We start from the raw sequence: 19,870 nt of genomic DNA, 5'->3' as shown, positions 1-19,870 counted from the left end.
TGAACTGGTTTTTCTACTGAAAGTAGATTTTATAGAAAAGTTACTGAAGTTTAGCCTCACCACTTCTTCTTCTTTTAACCAATGCTCACTGACTGCTACTATGGAGTACATCTCATCTTCAATCAACAGTTTAAATTCGGATTTACCGGCTTAGTTAAAAAAATACGATTTAATAACATTTAAAAATATTTCTAAATAGATTTATATCAATTTGTACACCTATTTAAGATAGCGACTTTTCTCTTGTTACCTAATGACAGCCATTTTTTTCCTATTTTGGTAGTTTTTTGTAGGTAATTCAATATGTAAGTATTCCTAAAATAATATTTTTTGTGTTACATGACCTGTATTTGTTTTAAAATTTCTTGATTTTTGCCATGAAAAGAGGACTTGTTCCTTGTTGTTTGTTTAGAAGAAGAAATATAAATCCGTGTTTGGCGACAAAATAAATTTCGGGCTCGAAACTGCTCAAATTATCAAGCATAATATCCATTTCTGCACATAAAAAATAATGTAAAAAACATATCGTATTTGTAGACTTCTCTGTTAAAAAGCTTGAAAGCAATGATGTGGTGTTACAGCAGGTTATAAATAAGACCCTATTTTTGAGTTAATAAAATCTTTATTTTGGTTTTAGTTCCATTTTGTTAAAGGATTTTATTGAGGTTTTATAATTTTCCCAACAAACAAAAGATTTCTTGTGCTACCGGATTTGTGAGTCAACAAAAATATGAATGGGTGGTCCGCAATGAAAACCAATTCTGGACGAATTGTTAACTTCTTCAGTTTTCATTATTTTTTAATGTTCTAATGTTACCCAGTAATCTTACCCAGTAATCGTTCCTAACACAAAGATAAATAATTATTTTTAAATTTCCTATCAGACTTTAGCAGTTTTTTTAATAAAAAAAAAATAAAATTAACCAAAAAAATTACAGTTTGTAGATATGCCAACACTGGGAATTAATTCCTACGAAATCGTTTCAAAAATAATTTATTTTTATTGTTGATCAAATTCTATTGCGATCACGACTGTTAGACAACGTTGCCACATATCATTTATTTAAAATTTGTTATTTATCAATAACTTTAATAAAAAGATTTTTTTTACTATTTTCACCTTTATGTGTAAGCAATTCTCTACCTCCCTCCATTGAGGTGGTGCGCCGGTTTTTGAGCACCAGGTATTAAAAAACTAGACGTGATAGAGAAATGTGGCATATATTTTGTTATCAGCTTATGAACTTATCAGCTTATTAGTTTATTAACAGAAAACAAAATCAGTACAAATTATCTCTTGGTATTAGCAGTTTCAAAACTATAAAAACGCCAACGTCGCATTTTCTCTCAAAATTAGCTGGTATAAATTGTTCATGCACCTCAAAAAAAATAATAGCTAATATAATTTAAACTTTCAATAAGAGATTTAATCATTAATAACTATTCTACAATTTTATACGTGTTATTTAAAAAAATTATTCGGCAAAATACGACGTTGGCGTTTTGAAACAGCTTATATTGCTTTTGCTTCTCTCCTTTTTGCTTTTAATTTATCGCCTCAATTCGCGATCAAATTTACCAGTGAGAAGGTCGAGCGGTTAAAACCACAGGAGATAGAGTTAGATAAATATGTATTGAAAAAATACAAGTGTAAGAGAATATAATAACAAATTAGAGGGTTTAAGGTAGTTTAAATTAGGCAAAGTAAATAAAAAGGGGGGAAGGAAAGGAAAAAAAAAAGGAGAGGAAAGGAAGCGGAAGTGATCTTATATGCCTTTTTGGCGGTATACCGGACTAACTTAACGCTATCGAAGCACCGATACACGCGTCGCGAAAATCAACTGACTTTCCGAGAGGCGCAAGTTTCTCGACAGTGACTCAAATTAAGCCGGAAGGGCACGGAATCTCAGAATACGTAAAGAAAAAAAGATAGGAGAAAAAAAAGCAAGTACAGGTAGATTAAATTTAAAGCCTGAAGGGCACGATTCTATTTCTCTAAATTCACTAGGTCCGAAAAATGGTCGAATATAACGCCGACAATGCTCCCACAGGACGAATTATCTGTGTGTGGTGATTCCCAGGAACGACTCAACTTCTCGCAGGGCCAAGATGATACCCTAGACTCTCGCCTTCGGATGACGTCACTCGTCGAGTCGAAATACGTCCCCGCAATCGATTGGTGGACCAAAACGCCAGGTATATCCCTCAGGATGAGGCCGAAGAAAAAGATTTGTATAAAAGAAGTGATGCAATCAGCTGAAGCTGATTATCAGAACTTGAAGGTCAAATCAAGGCCTGAAGATGGTGTGCGGCCTTTAACAGTGGAGTTTTTCCAGAGTTTGATTTAAATTCGACAAACGGTCGAAGACTTAATCAACCAGCCTAATTTCGTTGTGCTCGAAAATCCGACAAAGGGTCGTTTGAAGATTAGCCCCAAGATCTTCCAAAAATGTAGCAAACTCATTACGGTGTATCAAACATGGAAAAGAGGCATAATGGCGATAGTCATTTTCTTTTATCAACGAGGCCCTAAAAAAAATCCTACGTCAAACGCAAATCCTCGCCGAAAAAGATTACAGGAAACTAGAAAATAAAGAAGAAAACTACCCAGAAGAAAATTCAAGAGGAAGTTGCTGATTTACTGTCTTGTTAATTATACTGATGTTAATAAAAACCAAAAAAAAAAAACGACAGGTTACGAGCTAATAAAAGAAAATTGTAAACTAGCGTAATTATTTAATAAATTTCCTTAAGATAACTCCTAGCGTTTCGTTGCTGTTCAGGCAAAAAATACCTGGCCAGAGCATGAAGATTTTTTCGTTCAAACCGATATAAAATCTCAAAATCTTTTCCCACGGGTTCGCAAGGTTGTTTATAAGTTTTTCTTACCCATTGTTGCACAAAAGCCACCATCGTTTCGAGTTTGAGGTGTTACTTTTAGAAAGTGATACTCGTACTGATTAGCATTAACAATTTTGAAGTAAATTCATTATAATTAGTTACTGAAAATAGGTTAAAATGAAACAAAGATTCCTTCTTAGCAGACAAATCTATTTAACAAATTTGATAGTACTGGTTAAAGTTGACACAGTAACCACAGTACTTACGGTTCACTTTGATAAAAACCATTGTGGTGCAAATGACTAAGCTGTTACCATGACCTCATATAAAAGTTAATGCTAAGAGTACGCTATTGACACCACAATGGTTTTCATGAAGTAAACCGAATGTAACAATTTTTTTGTAAACAACGAAAGAGAAAAAACGATAAACAATAAAAAACTGCTATTTTAGTAAACTTCAAATTAACTTATTTGACTTTAGATGTTTTTCATATTTCGTTGATCTTTATTTTTGTAGTACATTGATTATTTAGCTTACAACTACAAAAATCCACTAGTATAACAAAACATTTAACACAACTTAATCTAAATACTATAGCATAGAGTGTCAGCTGATTTTTAGTCCAATAAAATTTCCAAAAATCTGACAATTCAGCATTTCCCGGTCACATTAAATGTAACTAATAGTTATAATGTATTACAATACAAAACTACGACATTTTACAATTTCTTATTACATTCTTATAAACCATAAAAAATCATTGAACTGAAATACGAAAAACAATTGTTAAATGATTATAATTAATTTTAAATTTATAAAATAAGTACGTAAAATATGGAATTTAAATTTTGAAATGTCCAATAAAGAATTTTTTCTCGTATTTCGTTAACAAATATCCATACGTTAATATAAACAACGAACAAAGATACAATAAAATATAAACGAAACAAATACATAAAAAATTATTGTCAGAAATTTTTAGACTAAATACGTTTCTCCAAAAATCTGACAACATTGAAGTGATTTATTTTAAGACCGGGAGCAATTACTTATTCTAGTTTACATAATGTTAAGCTGTTAAGCGTTCACAAAACTGTGCTCATTTGCACAATAACCAATATTATCAAAACAAAAGCAAAATTACTATTGAAATTTGGAAAACAAGACGTCAATTCACTGTGAATTGTAAACCAAATGCAAAACAAAAATCAAAAAAGTTTTCCAAATTTCATTACATTTCCACTTATTTAAACAATTTACAAAGATCACACTTTTACTTGAATTAGTGTAAAACCAAAGCAGCTTTTATAAAACTAAAGAAAATGGTTTAGTCTTAAATGATTTTTTAATTTTGTAAAAATGCATGTCAAAAATTAATTAATAACATGTTTGTAAAAACTGCCTTGCAACTGAAGTTTTTTTATTTGTAAGATTTTGACTGTAATTTTTTTGTTTTGTTTTATTTTTTTTTGTTCATTTTCTGTCTTTTAATTTTTGTTCTTTTTGTTTTTTTTAATTTTTCATTTTTCCAATGTACTTTTTTGTATTCATTTTTTCATTTCGTTTTACATTTTTTGTTTTGATTTTTTTAGTGTATTTTTGATTTTTTTTCTTGTATATTTTGTTTTATATTATTTTTTTGTTATTTTTTCAAAATAATTTTTTTTTACAACTGATTATAAACAGGTTTACTGTTATTGATGTGCTAGTAAAACAGAGAAATCAAACAGTAACAATAAATCTGCTTCACATTCGTCTACTTAAAACTAACAATTTTTATTAAGGATTCACTATGTTTTCAATGTGAATAAGACAGAAATAATGACAAATTTGAAATCTGTTATTTTTGAATAAAATAAAATTCGTATCTCATTCAAAACATAGGTAACATTTAAAACCCTTAACTTACTTAATAATCATTGTTACAAAATTAGAAATTTAATTTTTTAATTAATTAAATAATGATTTCATAGTTGAGTCAACATAAACTAACAAAATATAGCATTATTCCTGTGTTGGCAAATCAACAGAGAAATCACACAATAAGTCTGCTTCACAACCGACTACTTACAATTGACCATTTTTCTCTATGTTTTCAATGTGAAATGATGATAAAATTCTGCAAACAGCTACAATTGGTGAAAATAAGATTTAAAAAAAAGACAATATCCCATTAAAAACATAGGTAACATATAAAGCCTCAAAATCTTGTTACATATTTTGGATTTTCATTACATCAAATAAGTTTGAAGTTTTTCCTGAAAAAAATAAAAAATAAAAAATTAATGTTTAAAAATTAAAATATTGAAAAGCTTACCTCGAAGATCGTTGTAGCAACCTCCAAAAAGTTGACCAGATAGATTACTTGCAAACGTGACCAACAGTGAAAAATGATCTAAAAATAATGAGTTAAAATAAAGAAAAATTTATTCTAGATAATACTAACTTCAAATGGTCTGTGGGTTTGAAAGATTGTTGACTACATAATGTGCGTAATGTAGTTGGGTAAATCTTTACTACACTGCAAGCTGTTATAATCCAAATGTCCAAATGAAAATGGAGTTATTTTATTTGAGATAAATTTTCAGGCAAATTCATTAAAAAGTTTTTGAGGCAGTTCTGTCCTTCTTGAAGTCTTTTCGATACAAACTGCTTCCCTCACTGTGAAGAAAAGTGTTAAATCAACATAAACAAACAAAATGTTAAATTTACCTCAACCATGTTTTAGAATGATCCAAGTGATGATATTTGAGGGACTATAAATTTTGCTACTTGAGTCGAGTTTCAACAAAAATATTCTTCATTGATTTATTTGATGTGATCTTTTAACGGTACAATTTTTCTTACATTTCTTCGATGTAGACTATTTTCATTTCTGCGAAACAATAGTCAAGTCAACACAAACAAACAAAATGTTACAACTATGTACCTGGAGTAAATCTCTAATGATCCAACCGATGATAGAACCATAAATTTTGCTGTTGGTGAGACGAGTCTTGTCAAAAAATTGTTCCTCATTGGTTCATCTGCAAGTTCTAAGCGATAGTAAAACGCTTTCTTGTAGATTTTGTGTTTTCGGAGTTTCCATGTAACGTGTTACTTATTCGGTTTTCTTGCTTCTACAAAATTGTCAAAAACTTCTATCTTCACCGTTAATTGGAACAGTTCGAGTAAATTGTCCTGTAAATAATAAAATTTTATTATCTCCTCAATAATAATTAGAAATTTTTTCAAGTTAGGCAAAATAAGATCTAAAAATGCAGACTGATCCAGAAATACTGAGTCTGTTGGCAACACTGGACTTAAATTTTTAAGGATACCAAAGGAGTACGCTTCCAGTTAACAACAATTTAACATTCTTGTAGGGTTGTACGTCAAATAATTGTCAAGAAAAATCGAATTCGGTTGCAATGTTGCAAATTACGAGCACAAATAATTTCAAATGTGTTGCCAACAGACTCAGTATTTCTGGATCGGTCTGTATAATTCTTAGTTGTGTAAAAAACATCAATAGTATATGTACTAAAAGTGTTTAGTTCTTTTCAGAGCAACAAAAAAACATTACAAATCCAACATACTATTTATTTACGCTAGGCTTGAATAGTTACAGAATTTCAAAAAATTACAATTCAGACAATTACCTAAAGAATGTTGTATCCGGTTAAAATATCCCACTGCATAAGCATAAACATGGTAGAAAGTTCATTTGTAATCTCTTTGGATACCTTTGTCAGCCTTATGTGGACGGACTTTTTCTTGGCAAAAGGTTTACGAGATAAGATTCGTTAGGTTGTCGTTGAAAGAGTCCTCCCAAATAATTATTTATCGGCTATCAACTGTAAAAATCACAAATAAAAATCAAGTAATACTTGTAAAAAATAAAATTCAGAACAACAAATATTGCCTATCCGTTCAAACAGAAGTCATTTAATTTATTTTAACATTGTTTTAAGCCATTTTAACATTTTTCACAATATGTGTTCTCATTATCACACTAAATAAGAATGTACACTTTTATTTGAACTGTGCAATAAAAAACGTAATATAAAAAAATAATATATTATCAAGTATCAAGAACGGTAAGGAGATTTTACCGATTGAAGACAATTGTCTGAGATCGGCAATCCTTAACGTTCGTGATGCTTATGGCGTTTTTTGCACGATTCTTTTTTTTTAAAGATTTATTAAATAATGTCAAAATAATTGTCAAAACAGCAGGTTATGGTTACCAGCTACTACGTCCAAGGCTTCGACAAAATTACTTACTGACGCCTTTGGACGTAGCAACTTGGAAACAATCAAATAGAGCAAAAATGTAAATTTAAATTCAATGATTTTCTTAAATTTCAAATTTAGATTTAATTGATTCTGCTTGAACGCCCAATCATTAGCTTTTTTACATAAGAAGAACTATTAAAAAAGAATATACAGACTCACTTTGTCAAGTGCACAGGAAAGGATAAAAGAAAAACTTTCAGACAAATCCAGTGATCAAGTCAAAGTTCCATGATGTGGTGTTTTAACGGTAGTATCTTTCTTGCCAATGTTTCCATTACTTGTACTGCGAAGCAAAAGTCAAGTCAACATAAACAACAGAATGTTTACAACTGCGTACCTTGAGTATAATTTCGATTGACCCAACCGGTGATAGAACCAGAAATTGTGCTGCTGGTAAGTCAAGTTTCATAAAAAAATATTCCTCAAGTTCTAAAGCGAAAGTACGAGTAAAACGCTTTTTTGTAGATTTTGTATTTCCACAGTTTCCAGGAACGGTGTTACTTGTTCGGTTTTCTTGCTTCCATATATCGTCGAAAACTTCCATCTTCATTGTTAATCAGAATAATGTACGAGTACATTGTCCTGAAAATCATCAGGTTTTATTATCTTTCCATGTGTCGTTAGGAGCAACAACATAAATCCAACATACTGTTATTTATGCTTAAGTTTCCAAACTATGAGTACCTAGTTTTCAACCCATTTTTAATTAGAACTATTTCTACCCTGCTAAGTAGGTGATTTTTCATGCTATTCTTGAATACATGTATGTAGTTAGAAAATGAAAAAAATATACAGGGTGTATCAGAAATACGTGTCAATTTTGCTACGTAATAAAACTCATTAAATGAAACAACTTTTCTATACAACGTTTTGCAAAATTCTTATTTATAATTTTCACAGATTTTCTCCTTTCTTTTGTGCAAACGAACCGGTCAGTGTTTAATAATTAGTTTGTATTTATTGTAACAATTTTCATTGTTTTTTTTAATTGTTTCAATTTACCGTTTCTATCTCAACGAAAATAGTTCGATACTTTTGTTTTTGTACCCATAGGCGGGTTTACGTTTCAGTATTTTATCTTTTTCCATATTTTAAGTAAATCTGCGAATTTTTTATTGAAAAATTACGGAATTGAAAAGATGTTTTATTTGTTGAGTTTTGTTATACATGTTAAAATTAAGACATGTATTTCTGATAGACCCTATATAATTTTAGCAATACTTGTTTTGTAAGTCATCATTCACTGACAAATATCTTTCATTGTAAGAGGCACTTTTTAGTTTCAGGTTTAAGTTTTCATGGTTACCCTGCAATAATATTTTACTTACAGTCCGAGGGCTGTAAGTAAATATTACGCACCAATGTATGCTACATGAAATAACTTCAAAACAGCATTGAAGCGTTGATTTTGCAACAAATGTTGATTTGAAGTGATGTTTTTTTTGTTTAGTATCCTTAACACGAAACAAACGTCACACAAATTATTGATTTTTCTGAGTAAAAATACATTGAGAAAATGTTTTTTTTTCTTATTTGTGTAAATATTGCTAAAAATAGCAAATAGCAACATCAAACTGTAAGTTTTGCCAAAATTGCATTCTCGACCAAAAAAATTGCACTCACAGTTTGTGGTACGTAATAGACAATTAAACACATACCTAAGCAATTACGTATCCGGTTGAATAATCCATTGAGTCGTACTTGACTGGAGATCCTATTGTGACAGAAAGTTGACTCGTACTTGTAATATCTTTAGTACCTCTATGAACTCTATGATGACGCGTTGATGGACGAACTCTCTGACAAAAGTGTGCTTAGAGGTACCAACAATTCGTTGGGTTGTTGTTGGAAAGTCGTCGCAAATAAATCCGCTGTGAAAAGTTCCAAATCAAAATTAATCAAAATATTATGAATATTCAGGACAACAAATAAAAGTCGTAAGTTCACTTAATCCAATTTTAAAGCCATTTTTACAAAATGATATAATTCCAATCTTTAGAATTATATTATTATCGCATAAAATAAAAATGTACGTTTTATTACTTATTAAAACAACTATTAAAAAAAAATGTACAGACTCACCTTGCTAAATGTCAAGAAAAGGGCCATCTCATACTTGAAGGTTAAAAGGACAACAGAGAGAATAAATAGCCACTAATAGTCTCCTCCGGAACCAGAGGTTTTTGATGGCACGTCGACTGTTGACTCGTTCAATGGAATTTCTCTGTGGCAGGTCTATTTGCAGTCTAAATTTGCGACGATACTTGTGGTACCATCTAGGGTTAGCTAACATTTAAATTGAGCAATAGATAAGTCTCGTCCTTCTTAAAATTTCCCATACATTTTTCGAGGCCCCAAGCACTTTTCACTTCTCCCGAGACACTATTTCTGTCTGTACACACTTATCTCAAACACTATTTCCGACTAGAGACACTAAGCACAACTCACTGTTCACGTATCACTGAACCACTGTATTATTAACTGAACTAAAACTAAACTGGAACAAAACTGAAACTGTAACTGAAGTGAAGTGAAGTGAAGTGAAGTGAACTGAACTGAATCGAAACTGAAACTGAACTGAACTGGTTTTGAACTCCTCAATTGTCACCACGAGTCCATCCTTGGGATTAAAATTGACTTCAAATAAAGGGTTCCTGGAGCTTGATAATTTCTAAAAAGGGACCCCGTGATTCAACCTTTGCAACTTGCATGTCTAGATAATTTACCAGAGAAAGCTGAAGCAGTATTTTTCCGCAAATAAAATCATAGAAAAACCAAGAGGCAACGTTGATCAGCCGCCTCTTCATTATAACAAACATCTCTTTCCTGAAGCATTGCTTGGTGAATTTCTGTATGGTGATTCTGTAGTCCAAATGTGCGACGACAGTTGACGTACTTCGTACTATCTGACGTACGTACTATTATTCAAGCTGAGCAAATGATAAGTCTGGTTCTTCTAATTTTGTAATGTGCACACACTTTTTCGAAGCCTAAAGCACTTTCTAGAGACACTATTTCTATCAGTAAACACTTATTTCCTATTGTTCACGTCACCACAGTGTTAATTAAAATTGAATTGAAACTGAACTGCAACTAACACTAAACTAAACTGAAATTGAACTAAACCAAAACTTCACTGAAAAGAAACTGAAATTGAGCTAACACTCATCTGCTTTATTACTCAAACCCATCACTCACTTACTAAAAAAATGCAAAAATAATTAAGAATAGCAAATGTGACGAAACATTTAAGAAAATAAAAAAAATTGTTGATTTCACTGCTGTTTACCCCACTTTAACCTCATAAAACTATCCATCTTAATAACCAAATGATTCTACAAACGACGGAATGTCAATGGATTTAAATAATATGATCGAAAAACAAGATAGCAACAGAGAAAAATTACTCGACGGATTGGAGGGAAACTATGTATACTATAGAGTGAAGAAGTTTCAACATTATTTATGGGGGCACAAATCCTTAACAGGTTGGAAAATTGAGCAATTTCTTATCGGGTTTAACTACAAAAAGAGACAATATGTTGAGAAAAATCGACAAGTTGACGAGAGACAAATGGCGAAATAGGGTAGAAGTTTTTCCTAAACTGTATTTTGAAAAAAAAATTGAAAAAAAAATTAATGTAGGGTGATTTATAATAACAACCAAATTTCGAGCACAAATACCAGACAAATTGTATAGGGTACTTTGAGGTATGTTAAGAAAAAGCCAAGCAAGAAATGAGATCATGAGAACATTATGAAAAATCCCACATAGAATAAATACGAAAACCAATGTTTCTTACATTCACCTTTTCTCCAAATGGCCGTAAATAAGTTAGAAGGTTGATTAAGTAACAACACTTGCTGATAACGGAACATTCTCAACTTAAAATTAACGGAACATTTCCTACAATCGTACAAGGTGAAACGACACATTCGTACAAGCAGTGGAAAATTCTGTAAAGACCGTTTAAAAGATTTAATGCTGAACCAAAGAAATCAACATAAAAGCAGAACCTAATCGAGACTTTTGGTATTATACTGTAATACAGTGCAGATTATTATAAAGAAACTCTGGCAAGACGGAAAATGGATAAAGACGTTTTCTGAAAGAATATAAAATAAAAATTGAGCGACTTGGGCTGCAGAAAATGATAATACACTCTTAAAGAAGTTATGGCTAAGGACTACAGAACGTTAATCAAAGAAAAGAACGAAAGAAAAATTAATTAAAAAAGCAAAAAAATCCACAGATAATAGTCAAATTCAATCAGGTGGAATTTGTAAGAAGAATGTAAACAAGTATCTTGCCAAAAGATGTTCTTATTGAAGAAATGCGGTTAAAAAAAATAACTGAAAGTAATGAGAAGAGCAAATGAAAATGTGGAAATAAGAAATAAAAATCCTGGAAGAATTCGATGATATTGTTTACAAAAAAGAAACATTAAACACAAGTGCAGCCGCCTCTTCTGAAGTCCAGATTAACACTTTATTAGAATATTGTGCCATTTTAGACTTTGATTCTATATTTCAAAACAAAAATCCAATTGAAGAATTATTAGAAATTGTAAGGATCTTATCAGAAATAATAGCTCTAATTTTAAATAATCCTTATAGTTCAATATAAAAATCAGGGAAAAATCTAGATACATGTTAAGAAAAATCCTCGTAAGTTAAAATACTAATCAGACAAGACACATTTCTCTTAATACTTAGATACATACCCAAAATTCCAAAATAAACTAAACAGCAAACAGTGGAATTAAAATTTTAGATGAAATAATAAATTCAACCACATTTTAATTCATCCACAATTAGATATGACTCAACAAACCTAAGAGCATGTGACTAATGTAAAAATTCCTTATTGAAAGATTATACCATTTTGAACAACCTGTGACATTTTTTAAATTTCATGACAAAAATAACAGCAGGACAAAATATTAAAGGTGAAACACGTAATTTCTAGGTCCATCTGCATTTACAGAAATGTTAGAAAGATATCGGGTCAACATTGCAAGCAAATATGATGAAAATCGATAAGAAAAAAAATCAGATTCAAGAATTACGAAAACTGATTAAAAGATTTTTAGAAAAGAAGTCCATATAAAAACAAAACAATGAAGAACCAATTGAAGAATTATTAGGATTAAGAAAGTCCTTATCAGAAAAACAAGTTCCAAATCAAAACAACCGTAACAGCCCAATAGTGGAACCGGCGAAAAATCTAGATCCGTCAAGACTAAAATATCCAAATAAGAGACAAGAAAAATCAAAAATTTTGGTCGTTCACATTTCAGAAATATTAACGAAATACTTTTTCCCAAATATGCTCTCAAAAACATCGAGATAAAAAGACAACCAAAACCTCGGGGTCACCGTTCTCTATTAATTACATCACGAGATTTCAGGCTGTTCTTAGCTTCCCCCGTGTCCACGGCCCCAGAAACTGAGCCTTTGTGAACATGATGGTACTGGGCCCCCTCACCACGTCCAGGTGACAGCCATTAGAGGGGGATGTCTTGGATAGAATCAAAGAGTTATTAATAGGACGAAAATGTTTAAAGATAAAAGTAGTGAGCTCCCAAGGTCCTGTAGACTTGTGCAATTCAAAAACCTTTTGGGATACATTTTGTATGAAATTCTTCTGATCTAAAACCTGTTACAGAGATAGACTGAGAATCCTAAGTGAAATGGACAGACGAAACAGAACAAACATTGTACAGAGAAGCTAAACCAAAAAGAGGAGCTGAAAACTAAAGTTGAATGGAAGAAACAATCAAATATAAAAGTATAAAATATAACTCCTACTGATAAAAGAAGAATTATGGGAAGAAGCATTAGAAAATTTCGAATGGAAAAGCAAGAGCAAGGTAATCAACTACCGCATGTAAGAAAAGCAAGTTGTTGCAACTCTGACAAATAAAATTTTTGTTTTCAAAAGGTAATGCCGAATGAATTTGGTATAAGAAAATATGGAAAATCACTTGAAAGTGATAATGTATTTGATTAAATGCTTGTTAACTGGTTTGCCAAGTCACCTGAAAAAAAATTGTATCAGAATTCAAAAAAAGACAATAGTAAGAATGTCGAGAAGAGAAACAATGAATTAGCATTACAGACATAAATGTGAATAAAGTGAAATTGTTAATTTTATAAGAAACTAGCAGTTATTCGGCGTAAATTTTTATTCAGACTGATTACAAATGATTTTTTTTTCATATAGTTAATGAAATTCTTTGTTCCAAAGCTTATTGTAGTTTCTGAATGTTGTAATTATTGATTATTATTATTTTTTGTATAAATGGGTAAATTTGTTTTTTTAACAACAGAAACACTAAACAACCGAGTTCATGAACACCTAAATATTTCTGAGTATTTGAAATTTTCAGACACTTTGACAAATCATTTTTGCTATTATTTTTAATTATTTCTTTGTTGCTTTAAATTTTAAGCTTTTGAGCGTTATTAGGTTGGAATTGTCATTTATACCTAATAGAATTCAAAAGTTTGTCTGAACTCCCGGCACCGGTATCCAGTCTAATCCCGGCAGCGACATGAACATTGAAAGTGGCGTCATTAGCGACCGGAATTTGTCTTCAATCTTGGCTTTCTGCACATCCTACTGCGAAAAACAACAATATAAACCCGTTTTTATGTAAATAATTTATGATTTCACAATACAGTTTTCAGTGAAAATTAATTATTTACATGAAAAAATGGTTTTGCACACCTGTTGATATTATTGTTGGTCGCCAGAAAGCAGGTATTGAAGACAAATCCTGGTTAATGATTTCTGTTGTAAACATTCTGTTGTAAAACTTCGTGGTGTACAAAGAAACGTTGCTACAGTACTTTATTTTACGATAATTTTCATACGCTTTCCCTATACCTAAATTTTGCCGTTTACGATATATTTAGGGTTTTTAATTTTATTTGAATTTGCACCTTCTAGTTCAAAAGTCAATATTATCATTTTTAAAAATTTAAAAGAGAAAGCCTAAAATTTTTCCCTTGGTGTTTTCAAATGGCAAAAATTTACAATGACAAAAAATTTATTGTACCGCATTTGTTAAGCTTTTGCTTAATTATCCAGCAAATACTTAAATAAATTAAATGCATGAAGATATGTATTTACTACCAATTTATTTAGTGAACACTCCAAATTTTTCAAGCTTCTATTTAAGGGACTTGAATTTTATATGTATCAAATTTTTTCTTCATTCAACTGGTTCTTACATTGAGGATTTCCATAATTTCTTAAAAAAACATTCTGGAAAATTGGTCCCTATTACGTGCCGACCAAAGGCATAATTGCGCCCGCTCTGTGGGTTGTCGTAGTCGAACTCGGGTATTAATTTAATCCTCAATTTAAGTATTACAGCGTTATTTCTGCAGTGGTGGACGAACTCGGATACGTTCCTATCAAGTCCTGTCTAGTCAATTTTAACTTTGGACAAATTTAGAGCTTTAATTTGAAAATATCTAATAAAACTCATTAGTCGTTACCTGATTATTTGTTTCATTCGGTAGAATTATCACAACAAATTCCGAATAAAGACATTAAAATTCTTAAAAGTGCACACTACTACTATTAACTGTTTCAAAACTACTAAATCGTCAACGTCGTATTCTCTTTCAAAACTAGCTGATATAAATTATTCATGCACTTCAAAAAAATAATAGCTAATGAAATTTATACTTCCAAAGAGAGATCTAATCAGTAATCACTAATAACTATTTCACAATTTTATCAATCATATTTAAAAAATAATTCGATAAAATGTGACATTGGCGTTTTTATAGTTTTGAAACAGCTAATACGTGGGTTCAAATCGCTATCATAATTTTAAGGAAAAAAATTATTTTTAAATCTTGACAATTGCTGGTTACGTAATGTGCAAAATAAGCCGCAGAATTCACTGGAACAAACCTTTTTGCTGTATGACTTTGAGTTTTGGAGATATGAATTTTTTTGTTGAAGAATTAACTAAATTTAAATCTTATTTATATTTTGTGCCGAAGCAGAAAACTGTAGTACATCGAGATATCGTGTCACGTGTTAAATCGCGTGCCAGCATAATTCAAATAAATATCCAAAGATGTTTGCAATTTTTTTAGTAAAAATGTTGCTCCTTTTGATGATCATTGTAGTAGGCCATGTGTTGGCACAGCACCCTGAAACGGGTCACAACATTTTGTTGTAAGTTATTTACTTATTGTAGAGCAATTTATTTTTGTGTTTTTCTAGAAAGCAACTCGATTTAGTAAAATTGTTTCGTGGCATGAATTTAATGACTTCGGTCATTAGAGATTTCGAGAATACTGAGAAAAGGTTAGCGCAAGTGGCTATGAAAAGGTCTAGTAATCCACTAAACACTTATCGGGGATTAAGGGAAAGTTAGAGTTGTTTGGTGGTTGAAATTCCGACGTTTAATCTTCTTTTCACTTATTAGGGATTAAGGAAAAGTTATAGTTGTTTGGTGGTTAAAATTCCGACGTTTAATCCTTTTGTTATTTATTTAGAAAACTGTGTGAATAATTTAAGAAATATGAGGTATAGATAGATTGTCGATATGAAATGAATAAAAATTGTTGAATAAATGATGTAAAAAGGTTGGTAATTACCGAGGTCTTTACCATTTTGAATGTTTGAATTGTAATTTAAATAAAATTTTACGATTTGCAATTATGGTTTTATTTTAATTGAAATAATTTGAGTAAAGTTCTAACAATAATAATTATAAACAAAAGAAACAAAAATTAGAGCTAATTATTAAAAATAAAAAAATTTCAATACTTTTTTGACGTTCGTTTGGGTTTTTAATAAAAAACGAAATTAAATTGCTATTACCTGTCTATAATATTTATTATTTATTAAAAAATTAAACAAGTAGAAAATTTGGTTTGTTTTGAACCATAAATAATGGTTAACAAGAAAACAACTGTATAACTTACTTCAAAGATGTGGGAAAATGCAGATTAGAATTAGCCTTGGACATGAAAAGATTTCGTTTATTTTGATTACTTTACAATCAAATAATTGTACAAAATTACTTTAAATATTATACTTTTATTTAATGAAACCAACTAAATGAAACAATTTGTAATCATTGAAACAGAAATAAATAAAAGTTGAGTATTTATTTCAAAATTTTTGTTATGAACTATCGATTGACTAATAATTAACGAAATGATTAAATTGTCAAAAATACAAAAATCGTAAAAAATGAGTGGAACTTTAGAATAGCAAATAATCTGATTGACCTTGAAAATATTATTTCATTTTACTTGTCGAAAAAAAAAACAAAATTATGATATTTCTTTGGCAAAAACTACGGTTTCATATTCATAAACCAGGCAACAATTTACGATAAATACAGCCAAAAAACCTAAAAATGATAATCTAACGCAAATGTTAGTCCTCAATATCAATAAACATTAACAATAATTTACCATACTTTTATTTCATTATTAAAATAACACGAAAAAAGTAAATTTTTTGCAAAAATTTGTACGAGAAAGTGACAAGATTACTTACCCCAACCCCACTCTCCCTCAACCCTGGGGGGTTGGCTAATATAAGCCCGAAATTTTGACTCCAAGCCATCAGTTTGAAACAGAAACCTGACAGGGGTAAGTCATAATTTGATTCAAAATTTTTGTTTTATTTGTTGATCAAGCGTGCGAGGAGACAGAACTACCCTCGATCTATCTTTTGTTTTTATGTAGTTTTAAATTATAATAGATTGGTGTAAAATTGAGACTTTAACATTTTCATGCAATTTATATCAACATGATATGCTAGAGTGTCGGTTCTACAACTATCACAAATCAATCATCGAACTAAGGCTCAAACTAGACATGAGTGGTATTTATGTTATACATCATTCATAATACTGCTAATGTTTCCTGTGACTCGCTGTTTGAAAACTCCGGGAATGTATACTTTGTTTTTTCTACTACCGGACGAATTATGAATTTGGCGCCGAGTTGATTTGGAGTAGTACTATGGTTTTTGGTACTCACATAGTACATTCCGAATCGACTCGTTAACAAATTTAAATTCAACAATGAAACCAATTAAATTTAATACTGAGTGGACATGGGGTGATACTGTGTAATTTTTGACTCATAGTACGACCCATGTTGGCTCAGTAATAAATTACATTTCTACAATTATAACAGTTTGTTGTTTTTTAGTGAAGCGAAGTTGTTTCATTGGCCAAAATAAAGGAAACTCTTTTGCTTCTCTAATAAATGCAAATTCATTCTTCCTAACAGTATGTACACACTTGATTGGCTCATATCTAAACATTAGAACACTAAATTAAGTACCCCTTTTCTGACTGGTTCATTCAAAATATTTCCAAGTGTTTCGTTAATAATCGTCAAACCTCGTGCTTTACGATTGTAATTAAAGGGAAAAATTGAGAATTTTGGGCTTAAATCTACTTGTGAATGAGTAAAATTTGGTTCGTGCGTCGAAATTTACAGGAGAAAGTATCCACAAGGGCTTATTCATCTGTAATGTCACCCGTAAGTAAAAACTACACGTGTTAACTTAAATACGAAAACACACCAGTGGCGTCGTAACGTATTCTGATTTTCCGCTTTGATATGGAATATTTTTGAGTACTATAACTCTGACGGCATGTCATAAGGTAGAATTAGAAGTACTTTAACTAAGGCATTTTATACAGGGTGCTCAAAAACTGGCGCACAAACTCAGTGGTACGTTATTGAGAAGCAAGTGCAGATTACGGGAAAAATGTTGAAAAAATTCCTAAAGTTATATTTTAAAAAATCTGGAGCTACAAACTTATTGTGTTAACTTCTTTAGTTTTCATATTTTTTTTATATTTTTATGTTTTATACCAGGTAATCGTTCCGTAACAAAACGATGAATAATTATTTTAAAATTTACTATCAGATTTTAGCAGTTTTTTTAATTAAAAAAAATTAAAATTCATGAAAAAAATCAATGTGTAGATGTGCCAACACAGAATTATTTCCTAGGAAACCGTTTCAAAAATAATTTATTTTTATTGTTGATCAAATTCTATTGCGATCATGACTGTTAGACAACGTTGCCACATATCATTTATCTAAAATTAGTTATTTATCAATAACTTTAATACAAAGAATTTTTTTACTATTTTTACCATTATATGTAACTACTTCTCTACCACACACCATTGAGTTGGTGCGCCAGTTTTTGAGCACGCTGTATAATAATGTTATAAAAAAAAATCCAACTGCGGTTAAGCTGTGCCCTAGCTTCTTTGAAATAAATCAGAAATGTTTAAATCAGAGTAATAAATTTCATTTTCAGATTACAAACTCTAATCGTCTAAACTCTAGTCGTCCGTGAATTTCTCATTCGGAAATTCTCAATTCGGAAATAAGCTTTTTTGCACGGTGTAAAAATTTAGATGCATTTTAACGGAATGTTTAAATTAATTAATTAACAATTTGTTAATTTCACAACTGACAGTTTTGACATTTATTGACTGAGAATTCAATTGAGGAAAGCGGCACAATTTTTTTACATGTAAACCAGTTTCTATTCCAGTTTCAAAGTTAGCTAGATGAGAGCGGTTTTGGCTGAAAAATAATATAATTTTCTAATTTTCATCACATTTTGGTGATTTAGAAGAATAAAAAAATCATTCACTGAATTGAAATTAAAAAAAGAAATACTTAATTACAGAATAAGTTGGTTAAAATCCGAGACGAAACGAAAATTAATGTGAAACCTAATACATGAATCAGCCAAAAGTCTTACATCAAGAGTTTCGAGTAACAAATTTTTGCACACAATCAACTTTTTAAGCCGATTGTTTTAGCATATTTAGCAAACTATCAGCACGTGCGACTTTCATGCAAGGTGATTTTTCGTACAATTTTCAGCACAAGAATGGATATTTTTGTGTTTGTTATGATTTTTCCGATGATTTTTCATTGCAATAAAATAGCGGTGGAATTTGAAAATTGAAAATTTTAATCATTTGAATATTTCACGAAAATTTTAAAGTATATTCACTAACATCCCGTAGACTGACAAAAATGAGTGAAATGTTTTTGCCGAAATAAAAACATTTTTAAAAACAATGAGTTCAATGCAAGCACCTACCTTTCCTTAGCCTTTTTAGGGATTGTGAAAATTCAAGGAAAATCGTCAAAACACAACACCATTATTTAAAAAAACAAAATGTTTCAAAAAACTTTTTTTAATACTAACTCCTCTGCACCACTCTTGCAAATGATCAAGCAAATCAGCAAGTCTTGGGAGATGTGAAGGGCAAAGGGAGGGAGTGGGAAAGGTTGGCGGAAAGGTACCGTGAGTTTCTCACAGTAATAGAAACTATAAAAAAATCGCCAGGGCTGGACTGGCCAGGGAGGCCAGGAGTACAGGGCCGTAATATGCAGATCCTATAAATTGCGAAAACCTATATGTTTTTATTTCCGGAAGTGCTGTACATAGTAGATTTTTATATATACAAAAGCAATTATATCCAGAAACTAAATCAAATTAAAGAGACTTTGTGATACAAGGTGGACTTCTCAGGTATCAAGTTGTTTGGCAGTAAAAAAAACATTACCTGCCATTTTAATTTTTTAAATGAATATGCAGCTGCAAATAATAGCCGATCTCCTAAAGCAACTGGACTACTGAATAGTATAAATTTTTAATTTTTATTTAATTTACATGTTTTTTGCGTATTCTGATCCAATATTAAAAACG

At 30.6% G+C, this 19,870-nt stretch overlaps 2 long non-coding RNA genes and 1 other non-coding gene across 7 annotated transcripts; 2 read left to right on the top strand and 1 right to left on the bottom strand.

Moving 5' to 3' along the window:
* The first annotated feature begins 1,277 nt into the window (after positions 1-1,277).
* Positions 1,278-3,002, top strand: LOC107397877 (uncharacterized). The gene is made up of 3 exons (XR_010334285.1): positions 1,278-1,631; positions 1,686-1,954; positions 2,009-3,002. It is a non-coding gene; the product is annotated as an uncharacterized LOC107397877 (transcript).
* Positions 3,003-3,030: 28 nt separating this feature from the next.
* LOC103312887 (uncharacterized) lies at positions 3,031-12,633 on the bottom strand. Of its 5 annotated transcripts, none has more exons than XR_010334284.1 (11): positions 9,205-12,633; positions 8,882-8,993; positions 8,781-8,836; positions 7,460-7,704; positions 7,282-7,405; positions 6,486-6,680; positions 5,774-6,024; positions 5,557-5,719; positions 5,291-5,505; positions 5,162-5,239; positions 3,031-5,102 (listed from the first exon to the last, which is right to left on the bottom strand). It is a non-coding gene; the product is annotated as an uncharacterized LOC103312887 (long non-coding RNA). The 5 variants fall into 5 exon arrangements; XR_010334283.1 differs by having other exon boundaries at positions 8,781-8,993; positions 9,205-9,793; positions 9,849-12,633; XR_511427.3 differs by having other exon boundaries at positions 8,781-8,993.
* A 2,592-nt stretch (positions 12,634-15,225) lies between these two features.
* On the top strand, positions 15,226-15,811 carry LOC135266363 (uncharacterized). The gene is made up of 2 exons (XR_010334374.1): positions 15,226-15,325; positions 15,374-15,811. It is a non-coding gene; the product is annotated as an uncharacterized LOC135266363 (long non-coding RNA).
* Positions 15,812-19,870: the final 4,059 nt, after the last annotated feature.

The sequence above is a fragment of the Tribolium castaneum genome, chromosome 5, assembly GCF_031307605.1.
Source record: "Tribolium castaneum strain GA2 chromosome 5, icTriCast1.1, whole genome shotgun sequence".
Classification (NCBI taxonomy): domain Eukaryota; kingdom Metazoa; phylum Arthropoda; class Insecta; order Coleoptera; family Tenebrionidae; genus Tribolium; species Tribolium castaneum.
Note: the sequence above shows the minus strand (reverse complement) of the source record. Positions and strands in the feature narration are given on the sequence as shown.